At 53.0% G+C, this 6124-nt stretch overlaps 1 pseudogene; it reads right to left on the bottom strand.

Annotated features, from left to right (window-relative positions):
- Positions 1 to 3333: 3333 nt before the first annotated feature.
- On the bottom strand, positions 3334 to 5466 carry LOC129518092 (BOS complex subunit NCLN-like; annotated as a pseudogene).
- Between the last annotated feature and the right edge of the window lie 658 nt (positions 5467 to 6124).

The raw sequence follows: 6124 nt of genomic DNA, 5'->3' as shown, positions 1-6124 counted from the left end.
AGTCAAACACTGCACTTATATCTTGTCATTTCTTACCCTAAGTGTATAACTGGTAGCTATACCGTCCTAGTTGATCAGAAGTTAGCGTTTAACTCAGAATTAGGATTTACTATTCTTCAACGTTTGGGGTATTTGCCTTTTACCAGGGAAAATGGCTGCAGGTTCACCAAGGGGGAAGCTAGGAGAAAAAGGTATACATACTTGGGGTGTTCTTCCTTAAAGGTATCTGGCCTCCCTTTCTTTTATGGGATCCTAAATTTATAAATCAACTTAGATCTGGTAATTGAGTGAAAGGTTATGACTCACCCTTATGGTAGATCAAGTCAGGTTTCCATTCACTAAGCCAAGATTTTTGTCAGTTATGGAAGGGTTCTCATGGGCTGCCCACACATTTGTGTCCTAGGGCTCCTGCTCAACTACATGTCAAAGATCCTTGTGAATTACAATTTCTAACTACTATACAGGGGTGCTATGGATTCTAGTAGTCACCCTCACTGTGTCTATGTTTGGTCAGTGCCCCCAACTAGCCTTTGCTATCCCAGGCCTTTAATTATCCCCCATTGATATTAGCAAGCTCATTATGAGTGCAATACATCACACCAGCATCCCCACCTAGAGAAACAGGTAATAAAACTGTTTTAAAATATAAGAGGACTTGAGTATCAAATGTGGAGGGAGTGCTGGAGTTGGAAAAATCATCATCTTCCAACCATTATAGTAAAGATTGGTTTAGGCAGGAAATCATCAACTGATGCTAAAACAAAGGGTGAAGTCTTGATGAAGATCAGTATATTTGCACTGTTCTTTTTTTAAATGAGTCTTTTTTAAAGATTTTATTTATTTATTCATGAGAGACACACAGAGAGAGAGGCAGAGACACAGGCAGAGGGAGAAGCAGGCTCCATGCCGGGAGCCCGACATGGGACTCGATCCCGGGACTCCAGGATCACGCCCCAGGCTGAAGGCAGTGCTAAACCACTGGGCCACCGGGACTTCCCTATTTGCACTGTTCTTAAAATGTCTCTCCACAGACTGCTTATTAGTTGCTAGAGAAAAAAAACAGTAATTGTGAAGTGGAAAACTCACAAAACAACTTGATTGGCTGATTGAAATTTAAATCATCCTTAGGGGCAGACAGACATCCTGTGCCTCCCAATATTATGCTCTAAGAAGGACATGGCATCAATTATGCAGTTGTCTAGCCAGGAATACATAATACGAATTTAAACATGAGGAAATATTAGACAAGCTACAAATGAGGAGCATTAAAACAAGGACTGTATTCGTCAAAAATTTCAATGTTATAGAAGAAAGACTGAATGTTTCAGGCTAGAGGAGACCAAAGAGACGTGACAACTAAATGCAATATGTGACCCTTGACTGGATCTTGTGCTCAAGCGTGAAGATGTGCTATACAGGGTATTATTGGTCAATTGACAAAATTGAACTATAGAAATTAGATCAGATCAAAGCTCTGTATTCATGTTAATTTTTTTTGATTATTTGATATGGCTTTAGTTTCTGATCATCCAGCTGTGTCCCACAAGCAGCCTGAGCTCTTAACAGTCAGCGGTCCTGACAACTTGCCTTGGGAAGGGAGGGTGAGGGAAGGATGAGATAATGCTGGTCCCTGCAACCAACACCCCAGAGATGAGCCGTCTAGCTGGGCACTCAGTAAACAGTCTCTGGGGAGAAAGGCCACCCAGCGGGGCAGAGAAGGGGGGACAGGCAAAAGAGAACCTGTGGCCTGCATGTCTGCCTCTCTTGGGTCCCGGCTTAGCTTGGTGCCTAGAAAGCCTGGAAGGCCTGGAAGGCTGGGACAGCAGCCCTGCCAGGGAGGGTCTGGCTTGGCAAAGGCAGGAGGCCCAAGATGAAGACAGATACACAGTCCTCCAGGAGCTTTCCCTTCCAGCAAGTAGAGAGCTGGGTTCTGAGTGGGGAGTGCCTGGCTAGGCAGCAGACATGAGGAAAGATGGCAAGACTTCCCTGGTGGCAGAGGAGGCAGTTGCCTGAGCACCTCATCCCTCATCCTGACCCTCCTCCCAGCACAAAACACCTAATTGACTATATTTCTTTTTTTTTTTTTAATTTATGATAGTCACACACACACAGAGAGAGAGAGGCAGAGACACAGGCAGAGGGAGAAGCAGGCTCCATGCACCGGGAGCCCGACGTGGGACTCGATCCCGGGTCTCCAGGATCGCGCCCTGGGCCAAAGGCAGGCGCCAAACCTCTGCGCCACCCAGGGATCCCTTGACTATATTTCTAATGAATCAGTACCCCTAGAAGAAACACCTGTGTCTCTCTGAGGTCTCTCCATACCCCTCCCTTATGAGACACCCAATCTGTGGGGTTCAGGGCCTGACCTTCCTCTTCAGGTCCCACCCAGGTCCTGGGAAGGCAGCCCTGTCAGCCCCACGGTCTGTCAGTTGCATCTCCTCCAGAAAATGCTCTCTTTCCACCCCCAGGCTGGAATCCCTTCGAGGACACAGAAGCACCAGCTGCCCCTGAACATATCCTCTTCTCTACAGATGAGGAAACTGAGGCCCAAAGAGCCAGAGGTAAGAGGCAGAGGAACATTGGGTCCTCCTCTAGGGCTGCCTCCTGCCCCAGGGATTCTGAAGGCACTTGGGGCCCCAGGGGGACAGGCCCAAGCTCCCCAGGATGCAGTAGGAGGGCAGAGGCAGTGAGGAGCACAGGGGAGGGCGGGTGGTGCAAGGAGCCTGACAGGGAGGCTGCTGCATGTTCAGGGCACCGGCCATCTGTGGGGGCTTGGGGCCATCTGTGGGGGCTTGGGGGAGACACATCCAAGGTTGCACCCTGAGCTGGTTCCCCTTGGCCCTGGCCAGGGTCGGGGGACACAAGGCTTCTGAGGGAGGGGCCAGAGTCACGGACCCAGAGGCTGGCCCTGCCCTCCTTCAGACAAGAGGAGAGAGTATCCCAGTCACCAGATGGCGACTGGAGCAGAGTGGAGGACAGACACAGAGCTAGGAGTCCCTGCTCAGCAGGAGGAAGGCCGCTGAAGCTGTGCTGGGGGCATTTCCCGTTATCTCGGCTCACAAGCGCTAAGGACCATGGGGTTGCTGCCAGGGCTGAGGGCTCATGGCAGGCTTGTTCTCAAGCCCATGGCCTGGCCCTGGGACGTCCACCAAATGTTCCTCCAAGGGAGTTCAAGAGACAAAAAGGAGAAAGAATCCCCAAAGAGCAACCCAGAAAAGCTCTATAATTCAGGGCTGGGGCCTCTCAGCAAGGGGTGAAGCCCTGCCCTCCTGCCAGCTGTGGAGTAGGGAGGGGTGGCAGGTGGAAAGCTCTCTCTGCTGGTGAGTGGCCATGTCACTGCCTCTTGGCCTTCAGGAGCAGCCTCTGAACTGTTTTGAACAGGAGGTTGAAGTGCTGGGGGCAGCAGGAGGATTTGAGTGAGGTCAGGAGCAAATCTTGCCTCAAGGAAGGTCTGGGCACCACCTGTGGGGTCACCTGCTTCTAGGCAGGATGGGGCGAGGTGAGGGCTCATCTGGCCAGGCTGACCTTCCCACAGAGGTCTTGCCTCCCACCTGAGCCCCTGCCTGCTCACCTGGACTGCCGTGTAGGCTATCCCAAGGCAGGTAACAATGCAGATGGCCAGGAACATGCAGAAAATGGCTGGCTTGACCTCGCAGGCATTCATCGCTTACTTCAGTTGGTTATGGAAGACAAACCTGGGGTCCAGTTTATCGGCTTTGAGGCAATGTTGCTTCACCTCCTTCAGGTAGTGACTCAGATAGTGTTCTGGCATGCTGAGGAACATGCAGTATTTGTCCACCTGCTGGGTGGCCTGGGGCTGGTTGGTGAGCCAGCCCATCACCATGTCCGGCTGTTCCTGCTGGATCATCTGCTCTGGGAAGACTGGCAGATGTCAGGGATTCTCTAGGTGGTCAGGTTGTAAATGATTCAGGTCAGGGCTTCTGTGATGGGCGTCCAGTTGCAGGTCAGTGTCTTAGAACTGACCTGAGACCTTGTGTCCATGATGCTGCTGCACTGGCTGTCATGGTGGATTTCCAGGTGGGACAGGGTGAATGAAGGTATACAGAGAACGGAGGAGCGCTCGTGCTCCCAGGCCAAGCTGTCCTCAGCCAGGATGATGATCTTGTGCACCGTGGAGAACTGCACCTCCCGGAACTGGTGGCCTGGAACTGGCAGCCACTATCTCCAGCTCCGGCAGGAAGGTATGCCACAGAGTCTCCTTCCAAGGTGGCTTAGACATGTGAAGATATAGCCTGGGGGGACGCCCAGCTCAGGGCGTGATCTCAGAGTCCGAGAGATCAGAGATCGAGTCCCGCATCGAGCTCCCTGCAGGGAGCCTACTTCTCTGTGTGTGTCTCTCATGAATAAATAGATAAATCTCAAAAAAAAAAAAAAGATACAGCCTGGGGTCACCTAGGTGGCTCAGTCTGCTAAGCAGCTAGCTGCCTTCAGCTCACGTCATGATCCTGGGGTCCTAGAATGAGCCCCGCATTGGGCTCCCTGGTAAGTGGGGAGTCTGCTTCTCCCTCTCCCTCCCCCCACCCCACTTGTGCACACGTGCATGCTCTATCAAATAAATCTTTTTTAAAAAAGACACAGGCAAAAAAAAAAAAAAGATACAGGCTGTCCCCTTGGCCCATGGTGTCAGAGGATAAAGGTCACATTGTACTGGAGTATGCTGGAATCTGTGTGGTCCAGGTTGTCTTCCAACCAAATGCTTGGTTCCCTGGTAGTTGAACATGCACCTCCGGAAGCCAAGAGCAGGAAGTTGTACACTGCATGGGTGTGCTTGTTGGTGTAGAGCTTGGAGAAGGGGCGAGAGAGTCCTAGCAGTGCGGAGAGGCCAACGACGGTGGAGTCCAAGCCGTGCGACAGCCAAGAGGCACTCTGAAAACGTCGTAGTGAGCCACAAGGATGGCGATGATGAGGGTGGTAAGGTCCTTTCCACCCAGCCCCATCAGCCACCAGTCACTTGCGGTGGACCCCGCCAGCAGTGGCGGGGTGGAGCAGTAATTTGGCAACAGAGGCAGAGCCCTGGAAGCGGACCTGGCCTGTGTCTGCATGTAGACGGGAGAGCAGGGCCTCATCATGCACAGGGAAGGACGTGGGGACGACGGTCTGCATGGCCAGCCCCCTGGGCCCCATCTCCATGAATTGCTGAATGATGTTCTGGGACACAAAGTCCGTGGCCTGAGGCAGGACGCCGAGCACAGCGCCGCCCGCCCGCCGCAAGGCCTTCTGGTACTGCTCGCGGAAGCCCAGCGGCCGGAAGCACGCAGCCACGCCTCCGCACGTCCAGCACGCACGCATCGGCGTGCGCCTGCGTGTGGAGCGCTGCCTTCCCAGGGCTTGGGCGGTTGGGCGGGGGCAGGTCAGGCTGGGCGCGCAGGCCGTGAGGGTGGGCCCGGGGCCGCTGGGCCGAAGCCGGTGGTTTTCCTGACGGGACCACATGGTTGGACCGCCCATGCGGGTCGTACTGCTGCAGGCGGTGGATGAACTCGTGCCGTGCGTTGGACAGCGGAACCGAGCGGCGGACGCAACGCCTTTGACATGTTCTCCAGCACCTCACCGGCTTCTTCCAGCATCCTGGGCCACGGTGGGCCACACGGGGAGATTCCTGCACCCACACCTCAGCGTGGGTAGCCACCAGGGCCCCTGTATTCGTGTTAAACTCAGTGAAGTTCATACCTGTACTGTGGTTACCTAAGAGAATATTCCTATTGAGAAAATATACCATGAAGAATTTGGGGGAAAGGGCCATGGAGTATGCAACTTATTTTCAAAAGGTTCAGAAAGGCAGGGCAAGATGGCGGAAGAGTAGGGTCCCCAAGTCACCTGTCCCCACCAACTTACCTACGTAACTTTCAAATCATCCTGAAAACCTGCGAATTCAGTCAGATTTAAAGAGAGAACAGCTGGAATGCTACAGTGAGAAGAGCTTGCGCTTCTATCAAGGTAGGAAGACGGAAAAAAAGTAAATAAAAAAGCAACCAAAGGGGAGTTGCCTCACGAGGAGCCGGCTAAGGCTGCCCAGCGAGTGCCCCCAGGTCAGGAGACCCCAGTCCCAGAGAAGCAGGAGCTTTACCAATCTTCCCGGGCGGAAAGGCACTCCCCGGGATCTCAG

The sequence above is a fragment of the Nyctereutes procyonoides genome, unplaced genomic scaffold (genome assembly GCF_905146905.1).
Source record: "Nyctereutes procyonoides isolate TBG_1078 unplaced genomic scaffold, NYPRO_anot_genome, whole genome shotgun sequence".
Taxonomy (NCBI): Eukaryota; Metazoa; Chordata; class Mammalia; order Carnivora; family Canidae; genus Nyctereutes; species Nyctereutes procyonoides.
The sequence above is the reverse complement of the archived record's forward strand: the minus strand, read 5'-3'. Positions and strand labels throughout refer to the sequence as shown.